General features: G+C 34.6%; 1 protein-coding gene across 1 annotated transcript in view; it reads right to left on the bottom strand.

Annotated features, from left to right (window-relative positions):
• The window catches only part of LOC135076823 (angiotensin-converting enzyme-like), a 223,073-nt gene extending 211,072 nt beyond the window's left edge, over positions 1-12,001 (bottom strand). Inside the window, exon 1 of the mRNA XM_063971290.1 lies at positions 11,731-12,001. The gene's annotated coding sequence lies outside the window, so the exon portion shown is untranslated. The remainder of the gene's footprint in view (positions 1-11,730) is intronic.
• Between the last annotated feature and the right edge of the window lie 1,263 nt (positions 12,002-13,264).

Raw genomic sequence — 13,264 nt, 5'->3', positions numbered from 1 at the left:
TATGTAAAGCTTGACGTTTCGGCTGCTATGCTATGCTGCAGCCGTGGTCACCAGCAGACTGGCGACTTGCGGAAACCATAATAATTATGTGGTCCCGAAGTGTTGGTAGGGAAAGCTAAGGTATACCAGCGGCAACAACTTAAAAAAAAGGAGGAAGTTCTATATTCGACTTTGCAAAAAATAAATAAGTTTTACGGGATTTTATTCACGACAGGTAACCAAATTACCATCGACAAAACGCACCACTTACTATATTATGTAGTATTTGTCTGTACCTAGTATGTCTATGTAAGTGAGCAGCACATTTATCTACGTAATTTTCATCCATAAAGCTTGGGCCAGGGTTAATGAAGAAAAATAGACCTCCTAAAATGACCTGTAACGAATGGACTTTTTTTGTATTTCCACGCCAGTGTAACTGTGAATGTATATCTTTAACGCACATTTCTGTAGTCTATAAAATTTCTTTTATAAAATTCAAATTGACTAGTAGTGATTTGATTATTTGAAGACACAAAACGAACGAATCAACGATACACTATGTCATTTCCTTGGTGTACTCGTAAATGACAAATATTTGCGGCACTGTTATGATTGGTGTAAGTATTAATTTATATTCTCTAGCACTTATTATACCTCTACTGTATACCTTTTAGAAATTGTAGCACCTTGTACCTCCTGACAAGAGCAATCTATTTAGTAATTTTGTCAAGTCCTCGCCTATATGTCCCATAAAAGACATATTTTATTAGTGAAGCACGCGAATTTATTCATTAAAAGCCGCACTTTCATGGTACGACAGTACAACAGACATGTTTTTGTTGGAAAATCCCCCCTATTACCAGTAAATAGAAGCCAGTGTTGAGCTTGACGTGACGTCATTGTATAACAGCATCTCGCCCTTATTATTTAAACCTCGTGACTTGAATTTACGATTTTCATTTAGACGTCATTTCTCGGTTTATTTTGGGGTCCTTTGCTTCGTTCACATGAATTATGTTGGTAACTCATGCATGGAATATTATGACGTAAGATTGTATTATACCAAACATGTGGAAAATCTTCTGTTAGTTGTAACACGCTCATTTTCGAGTCCAAATTAGCCAGTCGAGTTAAATACTTAATTAGGTATACCTATTTGACATGGAAACTTGTTTGTTATTAGATAATTTTAAACATGTTGCCTCCAAGGCAAACTAAAACTAGAAGCTACTCGTACCAACACTAAAAGGTTCTTTTTTGAAGTCTATGAAAAAAGTAAAGGATATGAATTTGTTGAAACTAACGAGTAATTGTGAGTTAAAATGTCTAGTTATTGGGTAAATCATTGTTATGACCCGTGAAGTAATGATTTATGTTTTAAAACAACACTATATTAAGAACTTACTATGTAACAACAGTTAGGTATTTTGCAACAATGTAAAACATTTTACAAACATCTTTAGTTTCATAACGCTAACAAAGTTAATCTAACAAGCTTGGCTTTGAATAGTTAAAGAAAACACGAGTCTACCGACAATTACCAGTGATGCACGGTATAGTTTTTTTACTTTATCGATACTTATTTAAACGAAAAATACCATCTCTAAATTAACAAGAACTCAACATCTAAATAACGTCTCTCAGTTAACATTACTTGAGTATTGAGGAATTACTAAACTATTTTGTAATATTTTAGTTCCCGTACTTGACCTATATTATAAACATATTTCATATCTTCCTTCTATCGATTGATGTTTGCATACACGCATTATGATAGTTACATTGTGATGCGAAGACCAACCATTCCAAATACCAGTCAGAATTATATTTGTATGTTTCGAAATGTCGTATAGAATAGAAGTATCGTCATATCGATACTGAGAACATTACTAGAACCATGCAACTCTTTTACCGATGAAATAAGATATTAGAACCTCTAAAATCAATATTTGTACGAAATATTGTCGCTGCAAACCAAGTTGCAATATGTACCAACTATGAAGTGCATGTGACACGCTTCGTGTATTTTCATTCAGTTGCCTCTAAAATTGTAGGGAAAGGGATATTCTAGGATTAATAATAAATCCTCAGCCTGTTGAAATTCGCACAAGCGTAAACGAAGATATCGACTAAAACCATACAAGTTTACACAGCACTAGATATAAGGTGGGGTTTAGATACACAAAAGGTTAAGCCTCGACTGAGGCAAGTAACCAAAAACGTGAAACCGTTAAATCCAATACCTAAATGCTTCTAAGATCGAACGATAGGAGTCCTACGAAAACCGAACCCCAAGGTGCAACCTTCCAACTTACACTTATTTACCATTGATATGGTAAGTTACACATACGTGTACACTAAGAACTAGATTTCACTTCGAAAGCTTCGAATTTAAAACTGCAAGTTATAGCAACGTGCAAGTACCTCTAGCACGAAAAAGTTTCGACTTCAAATTGTTTGCGTATTCGAATCGCCATATAAAGATTTAGAAACAGGGCCTCGTGAAAATTACGTAAATAGAACTTAGTATGAGAAATGGTAGCACGAAACTAATTTTGACAATCGAGATGGTCACGCGTTATCGTTGAATTCGAAGGCTGGGTATCGAATTATCGAATACGCAAACGATTCGAAGACGAAAATTTTTCGTGCCGGAGGTACAGATGTGATAGTTTGTCCGGCTACAAAGGCGACAGATGGAATCGGTCATGGGAGAGGACTGCAAACAGCGTGCCGCAGAAAGTGTTTGCGATACATCACAAAATTGGTATGCAGGTCTAGCGCGAAAAAGGATTTCGCTCATCTGACTCATTCACTCATAGCGTGCAGTCCAGTATAAGTGAAAGAGATAGATATTTGGTATCTAGATAGAATGTCTACCCACTTTAAATTTTAACACACCTAGTTAGAGGTGTTCTTGTCTAGACCGTCGGAAAGGTCAACAACAGTCAAGTTTCTAATTCTAGTTCTTACTGATAGATCTAAACTACGCTCCACTTATCATGTTTACTAAAATTACGAAATTAAAAATTACATATTCAAGTTCCTTTTGTATGAATTTACATAAAACCTAACATAATAATATTTGAATAGCAAAATCACCTTTTTTATTTTATTTTATTGAGGAAAACAAACTATGTTAATACTTAGTTCTAACAAAACATTTAAAAAGTGTTGCTTGTGCCACAGTACCTTCAATATTAATTTTATCAATACAATTCAATTTGAATTTTATCATAGGTATACCTAATAGCTGGTGTTGCCAGTGGAGCGTTACAAATTGCTCATTACGCTCTTTTTAAAGTTTTTATTATTAATTGCCAGGAATTTCCGAATATCTACGGAAATAAAGTCATTATAAGTTTTCAGCATTCTAGGAAGATAAGAAAAACTTTAAATGATGTACTACAATATAACTAGAAAAGCCGTAGTATTTAGCTTGATCTGCCCTCAGTACAGTTTTTTTTTGTTGCAAAATAACCCTTATAACAACGATATTATGACACACATTAGGGCGTTAGAAGCGCGACAGCAGCGCGGCAGCGACGTTTTTGTAAAAGGCATGTATCTGCTGTGACCTAATATGAAATTATCGGCAGCGCGTCTGTCGCGAGTTTGTCGCGCTGCTAATTCACCTAAATGTGAAAAACACCACTGTATTTAGTTTGATCTGCCTTCATCTGTACATAGCAATGAGGATCAGTACTGTTGTAGAAAATTCAATAAAACTAGTATCTACGTTAATCTTTAAGACATAAGAAAGATATATCTTTTTGAATTATCCAAATCGGACCATTACTTACGAAGATATTAAGTAATAAACATAGGGCGTTTTTGCCGCTAAAAGTCAACGTACGCAGGGCCGCGTGACGTCATTATATCCGAATCGAGCGCAGCCGGCGTACTATTGGCATGGAAAATATTTTTTTCCAGCTAAACTATCAGTTTTAGAAAAAAACTTTTTATAACATTTATTCATCAAAATAAAGTAACCTATCGACCAGTAATTTTTAAAAATAAAAATTGTGAAAAATAAGTATCGCTATGTCCAAAAAACACATTTTCATAGGATTCGATGCAATGCGGAGACGCGGTTGGGGTGAGTGTAACTTAATGATTGTTTGTATTGAACATAATAATACATAATATGATGCTAATACCCAGTTTCTGGCCTGGGGGGGGGGGGGGTCAAGTCATACCCAGTTTCTGGCCTGGGGGGGGTATGTAATACCCAGCTTATGCTTATGGGCTGGGGGGAGGGGCTAGCCTTACCCAGCTTCTGGCCTGGGGGGAGGGGGGGGGGGGGTGTCATACCCAGCTTCTGGCCAAAGGGGAGTCATATCCAGCTTATGGCCAGGCCATAAGGCCTGGGGGGAGGAGGAGGGGTCAAGTCATACCCAGTTTCGGGCCTGGGGGGAGGGGGGGGGGGGTAAATCATACCCAACTTCTGACCGAGGGGGAAGTCATGCCCAGCTTATGACCTGGGGAGAGGAGGGGGGCGGGGGAGTCATACCCAGCATCTAGGCTAAGATTAAATAGATTTCCAGGAGGGAGCAGCTGTCCTTTCCTGCAGCAGCTGGCCCGCCCATGGGAACGGCGAATAGATAGGTAGGTACGTAGGTTTAACTCAGAAAAACTAAATAACAGGTAGGTATTGCGTGTACATCGAAATGATCTTCATAGCAATGTCTTGTAGCCTAGGGAGAGTGAATCTGCCTCAGCTATACCTTATTGTTAGAAGTAAATAAATTAATACTTATACATTTTTATATTTTACTTGGAAGAAGATATGACTCTAACAACACTTATGAACACTTTATTTGAATAAATCGCCAAATATACCACCGCGGAGACCCCAATCGCGTCTCTGCGTTCCATTGAATCGTATGAGCGTATGGATTTTTTGCGTTATTTTTCACAATTTCTATTTTTAAAAATTACCTATCGATAGCTTACTTTATTCTGATGAATAAATGTCATTACAAGTTTTTCTCTAAAACTGATAGTTTGGCTAGAAAAAAATATTTTCTATCCACGCAGTACGCCGGCAGCGTTCGGATCGGATATAATGACGTCATCGTCCCCGCGCCGGGCGGTCAGTGAACTTTTTTAGTAATTTGGCCATAACTTCGTCAATTTTTGTCGTAGAACAAAAATTTTTGGACTGTGTATTAAGGATTTCTTAGCCCTATAAATCTGCATTCACAGCTAAAAATCGAAATGATCCTCATTATACAAAATGTACGCCTCGTTCACTGACCCGGGGGTGATAATATTTCATACGGAGAATAAATTTAAAATTTAAAAAGTAGCATCTCATATTTCGTTTAACTTTAGACACGAGCAACACTGAATTGGTAACATAACATGAAGACATGCCAAGGGCTGGAACCAGCGAGAATTACTGTTGTCTGAATTAGAATATTCTGCTCAAAATTACGATCCAAAAACATTCAAGGAGTCATTTCACTCATTTCTTATCTTTCCTCCTCTTCCTCCTCCCTCCTCTTCTCTTAGTCTTCAAGTCACAATGACAAATGAAAGTCAATAGTTATCAAAATAATGTTTACCTAATTACCAACTTTAGACGTCGGTACTTGTACACTGCTCAGCTAACAATATGTACCGAAATTCTTATTTTGTAAACAACCAATTTATTGAAGAACTGAAATTTTATTCTTGTTAGATAGCAGTTCACTTTTGAAAGTTATAATAATAAAACATGTATTATTTTTATATTTGTACGAGGACCTTTCAATATGCAAAATTGTTTAACCTTTGGTAAAAATAAAATACATAAGGGGGCGTCCATAAATTACGTGAGACCTTTAGGGGGGGGAGGGGGTCAACGAAAATCTCACTAAATCTCACGTGGGGGAGAGGGGGGGTCTCGGAAAATATCACGTAATTTTTCCCGCAATAAATAGAGTAAAATTGCCAGAAAACTGGGTTATTGAAGTAAAAAAAATGTTTTTTTTTATCATGACAATGACAATTTATTCTAAACCGTTTAATCAAATTAAACTAAAAATGCCTCCATCTGCATTTGTGAACACTAAAGATGCAGAATAAATCTCGAAATTAAGAAAATTCGAAATAAAAAAAAAACGTCATCGGCATCGCAATTGCGTAAAAAATTGGCCAAGTGCGTGTAGTACCACGCGCAGTGTAGGGTTCCGTAGTTGTTTGTCGTTACCACAATATATTTCAGAAGCAAGCAATTACTTCATCTAAAGTCACTTTTCATATTTTCTTCTAAGGAATTTTTACTGGTTAAGAAATTGTATAATACATGAGTCAAATGACTATTACTCTTAAACTAAGTAATGTGTCTTAACCGTTATAGTTTTCCTTGAAAAAATTCATCCCCACTTTACATGCAGGGGAGCTACCCTAGAAAAAAATTTTTTTTTTTTTTCAAAATTTTATTTTACTACTTTTTTGTCGGCGTGATTAATATACATATACCTTCACAAAATTACAGCTCCCCAGTGCCAATAGTTTCCAAGCGAAACCTCGGACGGACAGACAGACAGACAGATCGAAACTATAAGGTTTCCTTGTCAGGACTACGGAACCCCAAAAAATGACATTACATACGTATGAAAATATTATGTATTCGTAGTTAAGTAACCAATAGTCAAATTTGACAGATGTCAAATGACAGTGGTTAAATAACAGAAAAAAAATATTTTTATAACAATGTTTAACTTGACTTTTAGTACATTTTTTTACTATTAGTTTACATTTTATTAATATTTAACCATTAGTAGCAAAATTTATCAATTAGTTATTTTAACTATGAATCAAAAAACTGGTCCTAGGTTGAAGCAATTGCTTGTCTTACTAAACGACGGGAAGCTACGGAACCCTGTACTGCGCGGTGGCATGACACTGGGTTACTTATTTTTTCATATAAATCTAATAGACTCGAAGCATAGACATTGCAAAATAGGCATTTTATTAAATATCACGTGAGATTAGGGGGGTGGGGGAGGGGGTCAGGCAAAATCTCACCAAGGGGGGCGGGGGGGTTGAAAAATGGCCAAAATTGTCTCACGTAATTTATGGACGCCCCCTAAAAGACGTGTAAAGATCCTAATATAGAATTACATATTATTATAAGATTAGATTATAATTATCTTGGATAGATTTCGTAAGAAACTCCAAAAGGAGTTAGCAGTTTTTCATAAGAAAATGAAAATAATTTTCTTATCTACATCATTTGAATATGTTAATGTACGATCTGTCTGTAGTAGGTATCATCTCGTCAACTCGTGATGTAACTCGGCCTTGAGTATATTGAGTGTTATCATAGTTAAGAGAAGTATCTTCGGTTTTCCTAGACATTGTAGGTACTGGCTAAACTGGCTCATACATCGTATGATATGGACGGTAATATGGATGGTATCGTATGGACGAGGTTTCCTAACTATAAAATGATTCAAATTGTCTATAATTCTGTATGCAGAGTTTGATGATCTTAAGACTTATTTTTGTATGGCATTAGACAAATTGCAACTTTCAATGAAATTTACAAAAAAATCTGCTGGGTGTAAGTTACTGAAGAAAATGGAAACGAACCAACTGTTTTTAAGGATTCTATTTTGGTATCAAATTCTAATAATAATTTTAGATACCTACCTACCTACCTTAAAAAATATGTTTTATATTGGGAATAGCAACGTAATAATTACAGGATATCATGAATGTGTTCACGAAATATTAAGTAAATTTCGACAATTTCATTGGAGAGCATCTAATACCTAATTTTATGGAGTGCCTACAAAAATTTCATGCATAAACATAACCTCAGAGGCCACAGACGCTCGATCCATTTATTATTCTATCGTCACAATATCTGTTAGCAACAGCTGTATTAATACCACAGCTTTTTTGTGCTGTCTAAAATAACGAGTAAAAACGATGCCTGCTTAAAAGACTTTTTGTTATTCTATCGTGTGAATTCGTGTGTGTTAGCAGGTTTTCACAACTTTTCTTTCACATGTCTGTCTATGTACTAATATAATAAAGTATACATAGAATGTATTTCTTTACAAATCGTAATGGGCGCTTGATGGGTCACAATTAAAATGAAATAAAATAAAAATTCTAGAGATTAAATAAAATTTTAGAAGACTTTAATACCCGAATTGGATTGGAATATTGAATTGTAATATAGAAAATTGGTAATAATTTACACCAAGTGATTTATCAATTTGTATGTCGCTTCTGGGAATTGGTTCTACCTTTGTAATGAAAAGTCTAATTCTCTGACCACTAGGCCTCAAACTATCATTATTATGTCTAATACTAGTGAAGAATAAGATGTATGTACAATATCAGAATCAGTGTAATGTAGACAAGGCTACACAGACACAATACAGATTTGACCGTGAACTTGTTAAACATCTAATGGCGTGCAAATAAAAACCGATGTAACAAGTTTTCTCGGACGGAGTTAATAACTATAATAATAATATACCAACGCGAGCATTTCTGAATATTTTAGAAATTCAATCTTGGAATTTGAATATTGTAACGTAAGTGATCTTTAACAGACTTTAGTCCTCAAATCCAGAATTTCAAGAGAGCCCTTGACCACGAATCCCTTGGATAACAATTACTAAGACTGCTCTCTGCCCTTATGAATAATGCGCGGACGTGAACCAAAAACAAACAAGAAATTAGCCTTCCAAGTTTTGGGCACATAAACTTACTAAACTTCTCAAATTACTCAAATTTACCCCGGGATGAAGGCACATCAAGTTTAACATGTGATGTCTTATTCAATTGTAATAGACGCTATTTCGCAACAAAAATTTAAATACTGATGTGCTATCATTCTGTACTTCAACGTAAGGAAGTGGCGTTCTAAGTACGCAAGTAATTAAATTAAATAAATAAGTAAGCACTCAGGTAAATGAAAATAAACATAACATACAATTTAACTAACAATAAAAGACACACATGAGTGTCATAAGATAAATTAATAATAACGAAATTAAGAAACAATTTGCGCCTTAAACAAGCAATAACATGTATTGAATTCAAAATGAAATTAATAAAATAAACACGCTGACGTTTTTTCGGAACGAATACGCGTATAAATTTCACAAATTGGTAATAGCATTTCATTCAACGATACACAATACACGGGTATTATTATTGTGATGGCTGCACAATGATGATACTCGTGCGAGAAATTGTAAACATTTCAAGTCTGGTTTGAATGTATTTGCTCAACAAAAAACATACAGATATCAGTGTTAATTATCTTAACACTGCGCCTGCACAAACAGGGGTCCAAAAGGTATTGTTACGCAGCTACAGGGTCGCCAGGTCAGATTTTACCATTATGATTGCGGGAGAGCTTGTCAGCAACATTCAAGGTGGCTTAAACAACACTCGAGGCTCTTACTCAAATACCAGACATGGAGTCGACCCTTTTCCAAACATTTGGGGAAAGCAATTTTGCGTAAGCCAAGAATATATTCTTTTGTTTGGCATATTAACTCACATTGGTCATGTCAAATACTAATGAAATAGCGGCGATCTCAAAAAAGCCTCAGCTATATACTAGCCAAAAGTGGGGCAAGATACACTGCTTAATTCACTTGTAATTTAAACAGCAGCAGAATTGAAACGATTAGATAATGATAAAGTGTGAATGTAAGATGTTAGGACGATTAATTCGATATTAAATTCGATTGCCAATATCATTTTACCGTTAGCTAATTAGTTTTCCGAAAGGCAGTCTATTAAAGTCATTCTTCATTAAAAATCTTGTCTTATTGCCAATACTACGTCTAATGAAAATAGTAGTCTGAACAGACTTAATAAGCCAAACAGGAAAATATCCCGCTATTTTATCCTCACACTTAGTTATTTTTTGTCAGTCATTTTGGTACAATTCCTTTGATACCGTTTGTAGTGGTACAAAAAATCTGAATGCTAATCTAGTCTATGCAAAAACTCACTAGCATGCAGCAAAGAACTTATCACTCGTTTCAGGAAATTGATCTACGGTTCTGGTGCAGTTTTTGTCGGACAAAGCAGTCAATGCTTTTCTTTGAACGATCCAGTTTAATTCTTTGAAGTGGAATTCTGTGGCTGCGTTTTAAAGTTCAGCAAATAAACCTACTTGGAGTCGCGGCAAAGGATTTTTTGTGAAAAACCTGTTTGACGGCGCTAGACATCGGAGATAAAAATTAAATAGTAGATAGTGATGTTTTGCATGTAACTAAAAAAGGATTTGGATTCCAGACCTAGGTATATGGAAATCCTTCGGATTCGGATTTTCGAACGAAAGAAAAATATTTTTTAACTAACTAAGCACTACACGTCTGCATTGATAAAGCCAAAGTTATTGAATTTTCTTTTCTTTTTATTATGATATTTCTTAGTATGATTTTAAAATGGTGTCTTTCTTATTATGCAATTAAGTGCAGCTATGGATGTTTATAACCATCTACAAAGAAATTCAGATAAAAAAGCGAAAACAATTTCATTTTACAAACCCATTTGAAATCCACGTTTCTATAAGAAAACATTCTGACAAATGCGGTTAAATTAATTTAATTTAACCGCAAGATCACCAAGCGAAATAATTCCAATGAGATCTCCTTCTTATTGCAATTTAGGTCTACGGAGTATCTTGTTGAGTCCTTATAACTCAGAACGCGCAATTTGCCAATTCTGCCCACGGCTGTAGTAAAAGCTGATTCCATGCGAGAATATTCTGGAAGGTAATACAATCAACCATAACCTCCATAGTATGTGTTCGCGGGAAAGAAACAAAAGGAACTTGCGTTTTATGGCACAATAAAACCTGCACATCCAAGAAAGATTTGCAGCCTTGTCGTGGAAAATGAGAATTTTAGGCACCGCATGATTAAGTGGATAAGTAGGTTTGGGCCTTATTATAGCACGTGCCTTTCCTACCTTCACCTTTTTTAAAGGTTGAACATCAACATCCAAAATATCACGTTTCTTTAAAAATAATTCTTCAAACTTTAAGTGGCTTCTAACTTCATCAGCATACATACTTAATTAATAAAACTTTTAATCGAAAACCAAAATCAACGCCAAGTTTGACTGGATTGAAATACTAGATAATAAATCTTTTAAATTGGGTAATTTGGAGAAAAATATTTTAGAGTGTAGGTTAAATGACGCGGGTATTTTAAGCGGGTAGTTTTTTATTCAACGTAATTTTTTTGATCTCATCCAATTAATCTAACTATCTTTTTCTATCTGACAATTATATTTCTAATCACGGCTACCCTTTAAATACGTAGATAAACGAGTTAATTTATCCTCAATCATGATTATTTCTGTTCTACATCTAAATCGAGTTCATTTCATTAGTATCGTTATTAAACGGGAAACGTCTATTAGAAGTATAATTTATGATTATATTTCAATTTTTAACTTGAGCTACTTATTTTTACTTTTACGTGATTAATTTTAATAATCACTTGACAGGTTTTATAATAAGGTAAATTTAAGAAGCAGCTGTTGATACCAATTTAGATTTCATCAGATCCGGTTTAGCAGTAACATGCTTATTAAAGTCTGATAAGGAAACTACTTTGCTGAAAACAAACAACTCATAGATGATAATATTGATAACGCTATAGTATTGCATCAAACTGATAATCCAGTATAAATGTAGATTAAGGCCAAAGATTAACAACTTGCACAATTTATTCCTAACCTTAAACTTCGAGAATGCACCGTACTCACATAAGAATCGCCGGCAGTTAGCAAAAATCCACAGCACGCAAACCAAACTTCACAACTTTCAAAACTAAAACACTAGAAACACAGTTGCTGTATCACAAAAAGTGGTCACTTTTCGTCATTTTCACACTTTTAACAGACACTTTGAAGCAAGTTAATTACTTTTCAATATTAACTATCGGAAAGGCGGGAAGTTGCGATCCAAGACGACACAGAATCGGCGCACAACCACTTCGCGCGGCAATCGCTCGCATACTGGCCGGTTGATACCGAAATTTCGAATGAATCGAATTCGAGTTTCCAGACGAGCGGTCCGAGTAGGGGAACCTGTTGTACTTAGGCCAGTTTTTCGAATTTTGATTTTTTGAAAAATAATGGTGCTAGTTAAACTTGTCTAGTGCGCTTATATGTAAAGATCATTTAATTAACTACATAATTCATTCATAAAATGGTGTATAATTTTAAAAATTTGGGCATACTAGCTGCTAGAAAAAAAAAAGGGAAAACTGTCCTAGGTACAACAAACCAGGTGTACCTTGGACCATGTAAGTTGTACCTATTCAAATTCAAATAAATGCTTATATTAGCTTCAATTTGTTTATTTTCTGTTGAATTATTATTTGAAATATATTTATTGTTGAATTATTACAGTTATTAGCAACAATATCTAAGTAAAAGTATTTTTTTAAAAGGATCCTCACACACCTTTTTTGTACTAATTATTTTTCACAATATTTTGGCAACAAATCACGTAATTTTAAGCTGGCTCTCCAGCCCGTGTTTAGCCTTACACAATCAACAAAAATATGACAACATTCAACATTTTTTGTAGGAAATTTTGTTGAAATTTGACATGTTTGTCGTGTAAGACAAAACACGCGATGAAGTGGTTTTAACTTGCAATCATTTTTTTTTTCTTTCTTATCATTTAACATAAATTCTAGCATAATACACATTAAAACCGCTTTATCAAAAAAAAAATATTCTTAAAAAAGTCATATGAAGATACAATAAACATAAATTTAAAAAACATTAGAAATTACAAAAAAAATATATCAAAAACTGACTTTCAATTGCTATTTTGAGGTCTTCGCGGCATTGTATCTATAACGATATAATATATTTTTTTTGCAACAAAATTCTCATTAAAACGTAATGAAAATCAGTGACCAAGGTACATCGCTAGTTGGGTGGTCAAGGTACAACATTGCGACTACTTCACTTAATAAGCTTAATAAACCCACTTCCATTTGAGCTTAGGATCTGAAACTCATATCGTCCAGTAGCTAGATACACTAAGATTATATTCTAACTATAACCGTTTTGTCAAACATGCAACATTTTTAATAAATTGACATGAAGTAAACCTCCAAAAATTCACTGAGTCAGTGTAAAATAATGAATTACTATTTTTTCTTGTACTTGCACGGCGTCGGCGAATCTTAGCTAACTTCACGATAATGTTGACAAATAACGTATCTAATACCCTAGACAACTGTTCATAAAACCGCATAATTTAAAAAATATATACAATTGT

Source organism: Ostrinia nubilalis, chromosome 12, assembly GCF_963855985.1.
Source record: "Ostrinia nubilalis chromosome 12, ilOstNubi1.1, whole genome shotgun sequence".
In the NCBI taxonomy this organism is placed as follows: domain Eukaryota; kingdom Metazoa; phylum Arthropoda; class Insecta; order Lepidoptera; family Crambidae; genus Ostrinia; species Ostrinia nubilalis.
This window is presented reverse-complemented; position numbering and strand designations above follow the sequence as displayed.